The sequence below is a fragment of the Ambystoma mexicanum genome, chromosome 11 (genome assembly GCF_040938575.1).
Source record: "Ambystoma mexicanum isolate Mex_15411 chromosome 11, UKY_AmexF1_1, whole genome shotgun sequence".
In the NCBI taxonomy this organism is placed as follows: Eukaryota; Metazoa; Chordata; class Amphibia; order Caudata; family Ambystomatidae; genus Ambystoma; species Ambystoma mexicanum.
In genome coordinates, this window is record NC_090934.1 from 460,011,519 (window position 1) to 460,026,566 (window position 15,048).

The window sequence follows — 15,048 nt, forward strand, 5'->3', positions numbered from 1 at the left end:
TGGCTGGGGGGTGGGGGTGGTGGGAGACATGAGTGGGGGCCTGGTGGAGGCTGCCCATGGTGGCAGGGGGGTGGGGGTGGTGGGAGACATGAGTGGGGGCCTGGTGGAGGCTGCCCCTGCACTGCTGGGGGGTGGGGGTGGTGGGAGACATGAGTGGGGGCCTGGTGGAGGGTGACCCTGCACTGCTGGGGGGTGGGGGTGGTGGGAGACATGGGTGGGGGCCTGGTGGAGGCTGCCCCTGGTGGCTGGGGGGTGGGGGTGGTGGGAGACATGAGTGGGGGCCTGGTGGAGGCTGCCCATGGTGGCAGGGGGGTGGGGGTGGTGGTAGACATGAGTTGGGGCCTGGTGGAGGCTGCCCCTGCACTGCTGGGGGTGGTGGGAGACATGAGTGGGGGCCTGGTGGAGGCTGCCCCTGCACTGCTGGGGGGTGGGGGTGGTGGGAGACATGGGTGGGGGCCTGGTGGAGGCTGCCTCTGGTGGCTGGGGGGTGGGGGTGGTGGGAGACATGAGTGGGGGCCTGGTGGAGGGTGACCCTGGATGCTGGGGGGTGGGGGTGCAGGGGGACATGAGTGGGGGCCTGGTGGAGGGTGGCCATGGTGGCAGGGGGGTGGGGGTGGTGGTAGACATGAGTGGGGGCCTGGTGGAGGCTGCCCCTGCACTGCTGGGGGGTGGGGGTGGTGGGAGACATGAGTGGGGGCCTGGTGGAGGCTGCCCCTGCACTGCTGGGGGGTGGGGGTGGTGGGAGACATGAGTGGGGGCCTGGTGGAGGGTGACCCTGGATGCTGGGGGGTGGGGGTGCAGGGGGACATGAGTGGGGGCCTGGTGGAGGGTGGCCATGGTGGCTGGGGGGTGGGGGTGGTGGGAGACATGAGTGGGGGCCTGGTGGAGGCTGCCCATGGTGGCAGGGGGGTGGGGGTGGTGGGAGACATGAGTGGGGGCCTGGTGGAGGCTGCCCCTGCACTGCTGGGGGGTGGGGGTGGTGGGAGACATGAGTGGGGGCCTGGTGGAGGCTGCCCCTGCACTGCTGGGGGGTGGGGGTGGTGGGAGACATGGGTGGGGGCCTGGTGGAGGCTGCCCCTGGTGGCTGGGGGGTGGGGGTGGTGGGAGACATGAGTGGGGGCCTGGTTGAGGGTGACCCTGGATGCTGGGGGGTGGGTGTGCAGGGGGACATGAGTGGGGGCCTGGTGGAGGGTGGCCATGGTGGCAGGGGGGTGGGGGTGGTGGTAGACATGAGTGGGGGCCTGGTGGAGGCTGCCCCTGCACTGCTGGGGGGTGGGGGTGGTGGGAGACATGAGTGGGGGCCTGGTGGAGGCTGCCCCTGCACTGCTGGGGGGTGGGGGTGGTGGGAGACATGAGTGGGGGCCTGGTGGAGGGTGACCCTGGATGCTGGGGGGTGGGGGTGCAGGGGGACATGAGTGGGGGCCTGGTGGAGGGTGGCCATGGTGGCTGGGGGGTGGGGGTGCTGGGAGACATGAGTGGGGGCCTGGTGGAGGCTGCCCATGGTGGCAGGGGGGTGGGGGTGGGGGGAGACATGAGTGGGGGCCTAGTGGAGGCTGCCCCTGCACTGCTGGGGGGTGGGGGTGGTGGGAGACATGAGTGGGGGCCTGGTGGAGGCTGCCCCTGCACTGCTGGGGGGTGGGGGTGGTGGGAGACATGGGTGTGGGCCTGGTGGAGGCTGCCCCTGGTGGCTGGGGGGTGGGGGTGGTGGGAGACATGAGTGGGGGCCTGGTGGAGGGTGACCCTGGATGCTGGGGGGTGGGGGTGCAGGGGGACATGAGTGGGGTCCTGGTGGAGGGTGGCCATGGTGGCAGGGGGGTGGGGGTGGTGGGAGACATGAGTGGGGGCCTGGTGGAGGCTGCCCCTGCACTGCTGGGGGGTGGGGGTGGTGGGAGACATGAGTGGGGGCCTGGTGGAGGCTGCCCCTGCACTGCTGGGGGTTGGGGGTGGTGGGAGACATGGGTGGCGGCCTGGTGGAGGCTGCCCCTGGTGGCTGGGGGGTGGGGGTGGTGGGAGACATGAGTGGGGGCCTGGTGGAGGGTGACCCTGGATGCTGGGGGGTGGGGGTGCAGGGGGACATGAGTGGGGGCCTGGTGGAGGGTGGCCATGGTGGCAGGGGGGTGGGGGTGGTGGTAGACATGAGTGGGGGCCTGGTGGAGGCTGCCCCTGCACTGCTGGGGGGTGGGGGTGGTGGGAGACATGAGTGGGGGCCTGGTGGAGGCTGCCCCTGCACTGCTGGGTGGTGGGGGTGGTGGGAGACATGAGTGGGGGCCTGGTGGAGGCTGCCCCTGCACTGCTGGGGGGTGGGGGTGGTGGGAGACATGGGTGGGGGCCTGGTGGAGGCTGCCCCTGGTGGCTGGGGGGTGGGGGTGGTGGGAGACATGAGTGGGGGCCTGGTGGAGGGTGACCCTGGATGCTGGGGGGTGGGGGTGCAGGGGGACATGAGTGGGGGCCTGGTGGAGGGTGGCCATGGTGGCTGGGGGGTGGGGGTGGTGGGAGACATGAGTGGGGGCCTGGTGGAGGCTGCCCATGGTGGCAGGGGGGTGGGGGTGGTGGGAGACATGAGTGGGGGCCTGGTGGAGGCTGCCCCTGCACTGCTGGGGGGTGGGGGTGGTGGGAGACATGAGTGGGGGCCTGGTGGAGGCTGCCCATGCACTGCTGAGGGGTGGGGGTGGTGGGAGACATGGGTGAGGGCCTGGTGGAGGCTGCCCCTGGTGGCTGGGGGGTGGGGGTGGTGGGAGACATGAGTGGGGGCCTGGTGGAGGCTGCCCATGGTGGCAGGGGGGTGGGGGTGGTGGTAGACATGAGTTGGGGCCTGGTGGAGGCTGCCCCTGCACTGCTGGGGGGTGGGGGTGGTGGGAGACATGAGTGGGGGCCAGGTGGAGGCTGCCCCTGCACTGCTGGGGGGTGGGGGTGGTGGGAGACATGGGTGGGGGCCTGGTGGAGGCTGCCCCTGGTGGCTGGGGGGTGGGGGTGGTGGGAGACATGAGTGGGGGCCTGGTGGAGGGTGACCCTGGATGCTGGGGGGTGGGGGTGCAGGGGGACATGAGTGGGGGCCTGGTGGAGGGTGGCCATGGTGGCAGGGGGGTGGGGGTGGTGGTAGACATGAGTGGGGGCCTGGTGGAGGCTGCCCCTGCACTGCTGGGGGGTGGGGGTGGTGGGAGACATGAGTGGGGGCCTGGTGGAGGCTGCCCCTGCACTGCTGGGGGGTGGGGGTGGTGGGAGACATGGGTGGGGGCCTGGTGGAGGCTGCCCCTGGTGGCTGGGGGGTGGGGGTGGTGGTAGACATGAGTTGGGGCCTGGTGGAGGCTGCCCCTGCACTGCTGGGGGTGGTGGGAGACATGAGTGGGGGCCTGGTGGAGGCTGCCCCTGCACTGCTGGGGGGTGGGGGTGGTGGGAGACATGGGTGGGGGCCTGGTGGAGGCTGCCTCTGGTGGCTGGGGGGTGGGGGTGGTGGGAGACATGAGTGGGGGCCTGGTGGAGGGTGACCCTGGATGCTGGGGGGTGGGGGTGCAGGGGGACATGAGTGGGGGCCTGGTGGAGGGTGGCCATGGTGGCAGGGGGGTGGGGGTGGTGGTAGACATGAGTGGGGGCCTGGTGGAGGCTGCCCCTGCACTGCTGGGGGGTGGGGGTGGTGGGAGACATGAGTGGGGGCCTGGTGGAGGCTGCCCCTGCACTGCTGGGGGGTGGGGGTGGTGGGAGACATGAGTGGGGGCCTGGTGGAGGCTGCCCCTGCACTGCTGGGGGGTGGGGGTGGTGGGAGACATGGGTGGGGGCCTGGTGGAGGCTGCCCCTGGTGGCTGGGGGGTGGGGGTGGTGGTAGACATGAGTTGGGGCCTGGTGGAGGCTGCCCCTGCACTGCTGGGGGTGGTGGGAGACATGAGTGGGGGCCTGGTGGAGGCTGCCCCTGCACTGCTGGGGGGTGGGGGTGGTGGGAGACATGGGTGGGGGCCTGGTGGAGGCTGCCTCTGGTGGCTGGGGGGTGGGGGTGGTGGGAGACATGAGTGGGGGCCTGGTGGAGGGTGACCCTGGATGCTGGGGGGTGGGGGTGCAGGGGGACATGAGTGGGGGCCTGGTGGAGGGTGGCCATGGTGGCAGGGGGGTGGGGGTGGTGGTAGACATGAGTGGGGGCCTGGTGGAGGCTGCCCCTGCACTGCTGGGGGGTGGGGGTGGTGGGAGACATGAGTGGGGGCCTGGTGGAGGCTGCCCCTGCACTGCTGGGGGGTGGGGGTGGTGGGAGACATGAGTGGGGGCCTGGTGGAGGGTGACCCTGGATGCTGGGGGGTGGGGGTGCAGGGGGACATGAGTGGGGGCCTGGTGGAGGGTGGCCATGGTGGCTGGGGGGTGGGGGTGGTGGGAGACATGAGTGGGGGCCTGGTGGAGGCTGCCCATGGTGGCAGGGGGGTGGGGGTGGTTGGAGACATGAGTGGGGGCCTGGTGGAGGCTGCCCCTGCACTGCTGGGGGGTGGGGGTGGTGGGAGACATGAGTGGGGGCCTGGTGGAGGCTGCCCCTGCACTGCTGGGGGGTGGGGGTGGTGGGAGACATGGGTGGGGGCCTGGTGGAGGCTGCCCCTGGTGGCTGGGGGGTGGGGGTGGTGGGAGACATGAGTGGGGGCCTGGTGGAGGGTGACCCTGGATGCTGGGGGGTGGGTGTGCAGGGGGACATGAGTGGGGGCCTGGTGGAGGGTGGCCATGGTGGCAGGGGGGTGGGGGTGGTGGTAGACATGAGTGGGGGCCTGGTGGAGGCTGCCCCTGCACTGCTGGGGGGTGGGGGTGGTGGGAGACATGAGTGGGGGCCTGGTGGAGGCTGCCCCTGCACTGCTGGGGGGTGGGGGTGGTGGGAGACATGAGTGGGGGCCTGGTGGAGGGTGACCCTGGATGCTGGGGGGTGGGGGTGCAGGGGGACATGAGTGGGGGCCTGGTGGAGGGTGGCCATGGTGGCTGGGGGGTGGGGGTGCTGGGAGACATGAGTGGGGGCCTGGTGGAGGCTGCCCATGGTGGCAGGGGGGGTGGGGGTGGGGGGAGACATGAGTGGGGGCCTGGTGGAGGCTGCCCCTGCACTGCTGGGGGGTGGGGGTGGTGGGAGACATGAGTGGGGGCCTGGTGGAGGCTGCCCCTGCACTGCTGGGGGGTGGGGGTGGTGGGAGACATGGGTGGGGGCCTGGTGGAGGCTGCCCCTGGTGGCTGGGGGGTGGGGGTGGTGGGAGACATGAGTGGGGGCCTGGTGGAGGGTGACCCTGGATGCTGGGGGGTGGGGGTGCAGGGGGACATGAGTGGGGTCCTGGTGGAGGGTGGCCATGGTGGCAGGGGGGTGGGGGTGGTGGGAGACATGAGTGGGGGCCTGGTGGAGGCTGCCCCTGCACTGCTGGGGGGTGGGGGTGGTGGGAGACATGAGTGGGGGCCTGGTGGAGGCTGCCCCTGCACTGCTGGGGGTTGGGGGTGGTGGGAGACATGGGTGGCGGCCTGGTGGAGGCTGCCCCTGGTGGCTGGGGGGTGGGGGTGGTGGGAGACATGAGTGGGGGCCTGGTGGAGGGTGACCCTGGATGCTGGGGGGTGGGGGTGCAGGGGGACATGAGTGGGGGCCTGGTGGAGGGTGGCCATGGTGGCAGGGGGGTGGGGGTGGTGGTAGACATGAGTGGGGGCCTGGTGGAGGCTGCCCCTGCACTGCTGGGGGGTGGGGTGGTGGGAGACATGAGTGGGGGCCTGGTGGAGGCTGCCCCTGCACTGCTGGGTGGTGGGGGTGGTGGGAGACATGAGTGGGGGCCTGGTGGAGGCTGCCCCTGCACTGCTGGGGGGTGGGGGTGGTGGGAGACATGGGTGGGGGCCTGGTGGAGGCTGCCCCTGGTGGCTGGGGGGTGGGGGTGGTGGGAGACATGAGTGGGGGCCTGGTGGAGGGTGACCCTGGATGCTGGGGGGTGGGGGTGCAGGGGGACATGAGTGGGGGCCTGGTGGAGGGTGGCCATGGTGGCTGGGGGGTGGGGGTGGTGGGAGACATGAGTGGGGGCCTGGTGGAGGCTGCCCATGGTGGCAGGGGGGTGGGGGTGGTGGGAGACATGAGTGGGGGCCTGGTGGAGGCTGCCCCTGCACTGCTGGGGGGTGGGGGTGGTGGGAGACATGAGTGGGGGCCTGGTGGAGGCTGCCCATGCACTGCTGAGGGGTGGGGGTGGTGGGAGACATGGGTGGGGGCCTGGTGGAGGCTGCCCCTGGTGGCTGGGGGGTGGGGGTGGTGGGAGACATGAGTGGGGGCCTGGTGGAGGCTGCCCATGGTGGCAGGGGGGTGGGGTGGTGGTAGACATGAGTTGGGGCCTGGTGGAGGCTGCCCCTGCACTGCTGGGGGGTGGGGGTGGTGGGAGACATGAGTGGGGGCCAGGTGGAGGCTGCCCCTGCACTGCTGGGGGGTGGGGGTGGTGGGAGACATGGGTGGGGGCCTGGTGGAGGCTGCCCCTGGTGGCTGGGGGGTGGGGGTGGTGGGAGACATGAGTGGGGGCCTGGTGGAGGGTGACCCTGGATGCTGGGGGGTGGGGGTGCAGGGGGACATGAGTGGGGGCCTGGTGGAGGGTGGCCATGGTGGCAGGGGGGTGGGGGTGGTGGTAGACATGAGTGGGGGCCTGGTGGAGGCTGCCCCTGCACTGCTGGGGGGTGGGGGTGGTGGGAGACATGAGTGGGGGCCTGGTGGAGGCTGCCCCTGCACTGCTGGGGGGTGGGGGTGGTGGGAGACATGGGTGGGGGCCTGGTGGAGGCTGCCCCTGGTGGCTGGGGGGTGGGGGTGATGGGAGACATGAGTGGGGGCCTGGCGGAGGGTGACCCTGGATGCTGGGGGGTGGGGGTGCAGGGGGACATGAGTGGGGGCCTGGTGGAGGGTGGCCATGGTGGCAGGGGGGTGGGGGTGGTGGTAGACATGAGTGGGGGCCTGGTGGAGGCTGCCCATGGTGGCAGGGGGGTGGGGGTGGTGGGAGACATGAGTGGGGGCCTGGTGGAGGGTGGCCATGGTGGCTGGGGGGTGGGGGTGGTGGGAGACATGAGTGGGGGCCTGGTGGAGGCTGCCCCTGGTGGCTGGGGGGTGGGGGTGGTGGGAGACATGAGTGGGGGCCTGGTGGAGGGTGGCCATGGTGGCTGGGGGGTGGGGGTGGTGGGAGACATGAGTGGGGGCCTGGTGGAGGCTTCCCCTGGTGGCTGGGGGGTGGGGGAGGTGGGAGACATGAGTGGGGGCCTGGTGGAGGGTGGCCATGGTGGCTGGGGGGTGGGGGTGGTGGGAGACATGAGTGGGGGCCTGCTGGAGGCTGCCCCTGGTGGCTGGGGGGTGGGGGTGGTGGTAGACATGAGTGGGGGCCTGGTGGAGGCTGCCCCTGCACTGCTGGGGGGTGGGGGTGGTGGGAGACATGAGTGGGGGCCTGGTGGAGGCTGCCCCTGCACTGCTGGGGGGTGGGGGTGGTGGGAGACATGAGTGGGGGCCTGCTGGAGGCTGCCCCTGGTGGCTGGGGGGTGGGGGTAGTGGTAGACATGAGTGGGGGCCTGGTGGAGGCTGCCCCTGCACTGCTGGGGGGTGGGGGTGGTGGGAGACATGAGTGGGGGCCTGGTGGAGGCTGCCCCTGCACTGCTGGGGGGTGGGGGTGGTGGGAGACATGCATTGTTGATCAGTAGTGCAAGGTGACATGTGGGTTGGCTGGGGGGCATGCCCATGGTGGATGGGCTGCCTGCGGGACATGAGCAGGGGTGCAGGGTAGTCCCCCGTGGTGTGGGCTGCCTGCAGGGGCCGTGGAGGTTGTGGAGCGTACACCTGGGAGGACCCACACGGCCAATTCACGTGTAGTACTCCCCAGAACCCCTGAAATACACATTCCCTGCTGAAATCGTGTGTGCAACTTCCCGCGCACCCCTGAAATACACGTACCCTGCTCGCACTGGGCCAATCGCGTGTGGAACTTCCCGCGCACCCCTGAAATACACATACCTTGCTGAAATCGCGTGTGGAAATTCCCGTGCACCCCTGAAATACACGTACCCTGCTTGCACTGGGCCAATCGCGTGTGGAACTTCCCGCGCACCCCTGAAATACACGTACCCTGATGAAATCGCGTGTGGAACTTCCCGCGCACCCATGGAATACACGTACCCTGCTCGCACTGGCCCATTCGCGTGTGTAACTTCCCGCGCACCCCTGAAATACACGTGCCCTGATGGAATCGCGTGTGGAACTTCCCACGCACCCATGTAATACACGTACCCTGCTCGCACTGGCCCATTCGCGTGTGGAACTTCCCGCGCACCCCTGAAATGCACGTACCCTGCAGAAATCGCGTGTGGAACTTCCCGCGCACCCCTGAAATACACGTACCCTGCTGAAATCGCGTGTGGAACTTCCCGCGCACCCCTGAAATACACGTACCCTGCTAGCACGGGGCCAGTCGCGTGTGGAACTTCCCGCGCACCCCTGCAATACACGTTCCCCGCTTGGCGTTTGCTGTTTGCCAGCCCGGTGAACTGGTCCAGGGTTAGCGCAGCCCTTTGCGATGATTTAGCGATTTTGATGGCTTTTCCTTGCGCGAGGGCGTTCTTGGGGGCGTTACTGGCGCTGCTGCAGGGTCGCTGCGATTCTCTGCGCCACGGCTGGTTTGGAAGCCTAAAATCCATGAATACGCTGTGCGCGGAAATCGGTTTTAGCGCACGTGCCTGGCGCAGTCAATCGCACGCGGACACTCTGCGCCAGCCGCTTGCGACACTTTTCTGCGAAATTCTATGAATTACCCTCTTAATTTCTTACAAAATATTTGCACCAGACAGAATGAGAAATCAGAATCAGAAATCACATTACTTTGTGATTGGATCCGTGGCATGTGTTGATTGTGGATCAACTTCCAGAAGTTACAAGAGTTTTTAGTTAATAAGACCTTTATCATCATTTTCTCCGTCCCTCTGATGGCAGAGATACTAACAAGCTTGTGACCAATTTCTATAGTTGTTACGCGGTATTTTTTATTCCTTCTCGTACTCTTGTTCGTCTGTCACTTTACATTTCAAATTTCTAATAGCTTTTCTCATATCTCTCTTTCTTAAACAGGTTTCTTCATCAAAGAAGTGGGCATGCCTTTTCCTAACATGGGGGTATACAGGGAAAGAATAATTGAACTTCCATAAACAATTCTTAAAACTCTAAATGTTACAAAGGTCTACCAATTCATCCTCTGACATTTCATTCATCTTATTTCCAAATTCGATTACTTTTCAATTTGACTACATGGTTCTTACCATTGTTAACATACAGATCAGGGTTCTCATACCGTTTGTTAAGGTGGTGTTAGTGCAATTTTGGCACAGCAGAGAATAAATCAAGTTGGTGTTTTGGTTTCACTCTCGTTAAGAAGCAGCCATTCTTCTAGCATGTTAATAGATGCCCCCTGTTGGGTGCTCGTATACAATGCCACCATATCTAATCCTAACAGAAGTTCTTCCTCTATTTTGAAATTCACTCCTTCTATTTCTTTAATTATTTGCATGGTATCCTGCACATATCAGGTCATTCCTTTCACCATTGGTTGTAAAAATGCATCAGCAAACCGTGAGAGGGGTTCCAAAATTGATTTCACTCCAGATACAATTGGAAGTCCCAGAGGGGTCACTAAATCCTTATGAATCTTGGGTAACGTGTAGAATGTGTGAATCTTTGTTTTTCTCATCACCAGAAACTCTGCTTCTTTGTTCGAAATCCAACCTCTCTGTTGTGCTTTTCCAATTTTATGTCTTATCAGATGTTGAAGTCTTTCTGTAGGGTCAATAGTCAGTTTCTCTAACACGTGGCATCTGTCAACTGTTTTTGACATTCTTCCACATATGCACAATATCTTGGATCACAATGGCAACCCCTTTGTCTGCCTTTCGGATCACAATCTCCTTATTACTGAGCAATGTCTACACTGCCAGATGTTCCCTTTTACTCTATAGGTATGTCCATGCTCGATTGTTCAAGTGCTTCTATATCTTCTATAGCTCTGTGACTGTGTATGTACACAAAGGTAGATTTCTTATATAAACCAGTGTCTGTGTTGTCTGAATCCTGTTCTATATCCTGGTAATATTGTTTTTAAGGCGAACCTTCCTCATAAATCCAAATAATTATTGTCTGAAAGTGAATTTATTATGTAAATTTGTTGTTACAAAACCCATGCCTTTTTCCAGTGCATTATGTTCCTTCATGGTTAGAGTATATTTAGACAGGTTTACCACAAGGCTCTCATACTCCTTGTCAGTTGTGGTTCTGTGTCCCATGTCTGGTTGCCCCTCTCTATTGAGATGGGCCAGCATACCTTGGGAAGGGCATCTGGATTGAGGATTACTAAAGTTGGAAACTTTCTGTTTGCATCCATGATAGATGTAATCCCTGTTTGTTTTAATTACATTTTATTTGTTTATTTAGTCCACTCATTCAAGAATCCCTAATAAACCTATCATTTGTGTATGTTGATATTGATCTTGGCTCAGTGGCACTCTACAGGCATGGGCTGTGTACAATGCACACACACACTCTGTTCTCATGTAGATATCTGCCCGGGCATATCCACCAGAATCGAGAACACTTGCATGGAGAATTGAGCAGTAATAAGTGTTGGGTTTGAACCTCATCAATAATGCTTTTTCTATTTTGTATTCTCCCCATTGTTCAGGGTATAATGGAAACTAATGCAAGAAAGAAAGAAACTGTTACATTTTCTGTACAATGCAGCATTTCATACTATAATGAGTTACAGCCTACTTTTGATGGAGGTGGAACATTCAGGGGACATGTCGCTTTTGCTTACACATACGGAATTGGGCAGAGTTTTGCTGATTGTGCATGGTTTTCTATGTAATGTAGACTCTGGACCTGAAACTGAGCTACCACATTCAAAGTTTAAATGCTCTGAGAATCTGCCTGTTTCGTTCTGTGCAGATACTCCAACCAGAAGCGCTGACTGCACACATTTCTGCAGCCACATCTTTTAAGTACTAGGAGCAAAGCCAGGTTTTGCAACACATGGAGAAGCCAACAGAGAGAAGCATGGTCCTCTGCAGTACCACAACACGGTCCGGAAGGCCCCCAAACAAACAGAATACCCCCAAATTACCCTGACAAGCTCAACATGCTGTGCCCCTGCAAATCTAAACCTAATTTTCTCCAGACTGCTTCGTCAACCTGCCCACCCACTCTCCCAGCTCTTGGTAGAACAATCTGTTTCCTGCTGCTGCCATCCAGCCCTGCTTGCTTCCTACTGCATCCTACCTTGACGTTATGAAGCATGAAGATGACCCACAAATGATGGAAATGCAAACTTCTGTAATGGCATGTCATACTGAAAAACAATGGCCCGCAGGGTAGCCCGGAGCAATGCAGAGGTCTAAAATAATTAAAACCCTTCCAGCAGTAACTTCGTTTTTTGCTGATTTCAGCCAGAGTGCGGCTCATATGCTCATATGTGGGTTCTGAGCCTGCTGTGCCGAGAGACCAAAGCCACATCACACTGCTGATGCCCAATGTGGTTGAAAACATGTCTGTGGTTGCTTATGGAATCGTTCAAAAGGGAAATTACCTTGGAGTTCGAACTGGACAACTTCTTTTGGGGTGGGGCAAAGCTTCATTTGCCTATTTAGTTTAGTTTAGTTTATTTATTTGTATTGCACGCCCGGCCCAGAGGCATCTGGGTGCATTTCTTGCAGGGTAAAAGTTACAACATACAAAGTATTGCTTACAAAGTACAAGTGTTACAGAAAAGAGCTGGTACAACTAGTACAGCATAAAGTGTAGGTTACAACAGTACAGAGGGCAAAATAGAGATCATAGACATATATTCTTTATGAGCGGATGCTGCTAAATCCTGCTCAATGAGCCATTTTTTTGTTTTGCTTGAAGGCAGGGAAGCAGGGCTCCTCTCTGAGTAGGCTGAGGAGGGTGTTCCATAGTTTGGCCTCAAGGACGGGGAAACTGGCTCCTCCTGATGTTTGTAGCTTAAATTTGGAATGGGCAGCGAGTGAGTGAGAGTTGATCTCAGTGGATGTGGGGCAATGTGTATATTAAAGCGGTTGGCCAAGTATTCAGGTGCGAGGTTAGCGTGGCATTTGTGGGTGATCGCTAGTGTTTTCAGTGAGATTCTGTGTGCAACCGGTAACCATTGAAGGCTCCGTCTAGTGTCTGAGATATGTAGTTTCCTGGTAAAGTTAAGAGCAGCCCCAAGGCATTGTTCTCAGTAAGCCGAGGTTTGTTAATGATTCTTTGGCCAGTCCCACAGTAGAGAGCATTACAATAGTCAATGTTTGACAATATGAGTGTTCTGGCCAGGATGATGCAGTTATTAAATGTAAGAAAGGGTCTGCATGCTGTTATCAGCTTGCATGTGTATGCTGCCGCTGCAGACACCACTGCGTTGGTTTGTCGATTAAGTGATAGGGTAGAATCTAGATAGATACCGAGGGTTTTAGTATTATTAAACACCTTGATGGTTTTCCCATCAATGATGAATGATTGGAGTACTACATTAAGTTTATTTAGTCTGGTCTGTGAGCCTACGATAAGTAGCTCAGTCTTATCATCATTCAAGCAAAGCCCATGATGCACCATCCAGGCTTGAATTACTGTATAGACATCAGATTTCAAGTGAAAATGTGGGGCTTATTTTTGAAGTTTCTCGGGCAGGCAACTCCTTACATCCCTGTTAATTGCCCGGGAAAATCATTATTTCATTCGCTGGGTTCCACCAATTGTCGCCGGTCACTGTATTTGGATGGATATTAAGCCCTAATCGTCCACGAGTAACTGCAGGAATAAAGGTGACTCCAGGACTCAGCGCCAGTGAGAAAGTAATCGATTGTTTTATTGCACAATCAAAAGATTGGAAAATTAGCCCTCTACTTAAAGATTACACGTGTTTCGGCTCGCCTGAGCCTTTATCAAATCAGGGCTGTCATTATTGGGCAGGAATTACAAAACAGTATTCAAGGTCATACCATTGGTCAAAATGAACACAAAGAATAGATATAACACACATGTGTTTCAAATTGCAAAACCATATTACCATCATATCCCATGGTATGTTCATATTCCAAAAGACATAAAAATAAGGGTTGGTGAAGGGGAGGATTGAGTGGGGTTAGAAAAACAAGTCATTGTAATCATACATCAAAAAGTAAAATTACCAAAAATACAATAAAACAGAAAGGAAAAGTGACAAAAAAGAAGAAAAAAGGAGAAAATCAACAGAAAAAGCCATTAGTTTGGTTATTATTAGGTGTATTATTCAACACCATAAATACTATTGCATATCCAGCAAATATTAAAGAATTTGCTTACCCAATATTAGAACGTTACAGTCCATATGACTGTTGTCCGGTAGGTAGTAAATGGGACAGATCCCCAAACCAATAGTCTGTAATAAAACATTTTGAATCACTGTAGATTAGTGCAAATACACACTCAACCCTTAATGTAACAATTACAATGGAAAGGGGGCAACCCATATCTAGTGTGGAGTGGAAAGCATGGAGTAGATTGATCATTAAACAGTGATCCTTCCTAAGCTTAGCATTTAATGTGGCAATTGCACCTAGTTTACATTTAATGCGCTTATTAACAATTGAAATTAATAACACGGATGGGTTTACAGAACTGTGAGATCTGTTCCCATCATAGTGCTGTCAGATACGATGTGCGAGAATCGTCCATTGTTAATGAATACTCCAACAATCCATAGACATCAGAGCAAACCGCTATTGCGTGCAACTTAAATAATTGTATGCACGTAGGGAAATCGATCCTGATCACGAAACTTAACCAATGATATGATATATCCAAAGTGACTGGCTGTACCCGCCTATTTCGTTACGCATTAAAGTACCAGCACACAAGACTATGCCGAGTCAAAGCACTTACCCTGCTGCTTCTGGATTCAAACGCATCGGCTGCACACAAGCAGACGGCAGCCGATGCCATTTTAAAACTTTCCAAGTTGTGTTTTTATCTCCATGGCAACACAGCCACGCATTGCCATGGTGCCTCCCTCTTGCTCCTGTCCCTGCTTGCTGCCAGGGACGACCGCCATACTTGAATGTTGTCAGTTTATGTTCCGCCTTCACAGCAAAATCTATCAGGCTGCTGAAAACGCTGTTGCTGAGCGTTAATTTAACATAGGGGGTCATATTAAATGTGATTATGAGCTAATGTGCTAGAATAATATTAAAATAAATTCACGTGTTATGCTTTTGGCTAAAGAACATAATTACATTTTTTGGCTAAATGTATATGGTAATTGCTTACACAATCAGTTCTATTACCATCTAATGCATTGATTCCGAAAAGAACCGTTACAGCTCTATCACAAAGGCACCATTGCCTGTGTGAGTGAGGGAGACAGTATTCATATCATATTTCCATACAGATTTTCTAGCAACTATTTCCTGATCAATTAATGTGTACAGTAAGTGAATGAGGTATAGCTAGGCATTGCCAAAAAATATCCCATTGGTGATATGATTAAACAGTGTACAAATGCTTCCTATTACTCCACATATACCAAACATAAATGTCTATATGAGAATGTAAATGTATACAATTAACCAGTTGCCCCTTGTACATGAAAGAAGAAAAGAAAACCTTTACAGCTGGCCGGTCCTACAGGAATGACACCAACTCCTTGTCACTATTGAGACCTGTTACGGTTGAGTTGAAAAAACATATAGTACGCGTTTTAGATTGTCTCAGAGCACTCAGAATCTAGCTCAAGGAGGAGAGGAAGGAGGGGGTAGAAAACACCGCAAATCCAGAACGCATACAGATGGACAAAAGACGAACAACGGCCAGTTCCAAGGAGGAGAGCGGGGCAGATGATGGAGGATCTGGTACAAAATCTATCCAACAGAAATCTAACCATAGATGAAAGACGTCTTTTAAATTAAGGTCTGTCATTTGCACCCACATGTGATTTCAACCAAGTAGATATACACATTGATTTGTTCAAGTTTATACGCAAGTTGAAGTTAAAAAGATTTTTTGCAACTAAAGCACAGAAGAAGGAGTGCCAGTTTGCCCTT

The 15,048-nt window shown here is 57.5% G+C and overlaps 1 long non-coding RNA gene across 2 annotated transcripts in view; it reads right to left on the reverse strand.

The window, feature by feature from the left end:
- LOC138503513 (uncharacterized) overlaps window positions 1-13,991 on the reverse strand; it is a 266,305-nt gene extending 252,314 nt beyond the window's left edge. Inside the window, exons 1-3 of one of the 2 annotated variants that reach the window (XR_011279651.1) lie at window positions 13,892-13,991; window positions 13,313-13,388; window positions 12,816-12,923 (exon numbers count right to left, since the gene is read on the reverse strand). This is a non-coding gene — a long non-coding RNA (uncharacterized lncRNA). Of the gene's footprint in view, window positions 1-12,815; window positions 12,924-13,312; window positions 13,389-13,891 lie in introns of those variants that run through there. The other variant, XR_011279652.1, reaches the window with a different exon arrangement.
- Window positions 13,992-15,048: the final 1,057 nt, after the last annotated feature.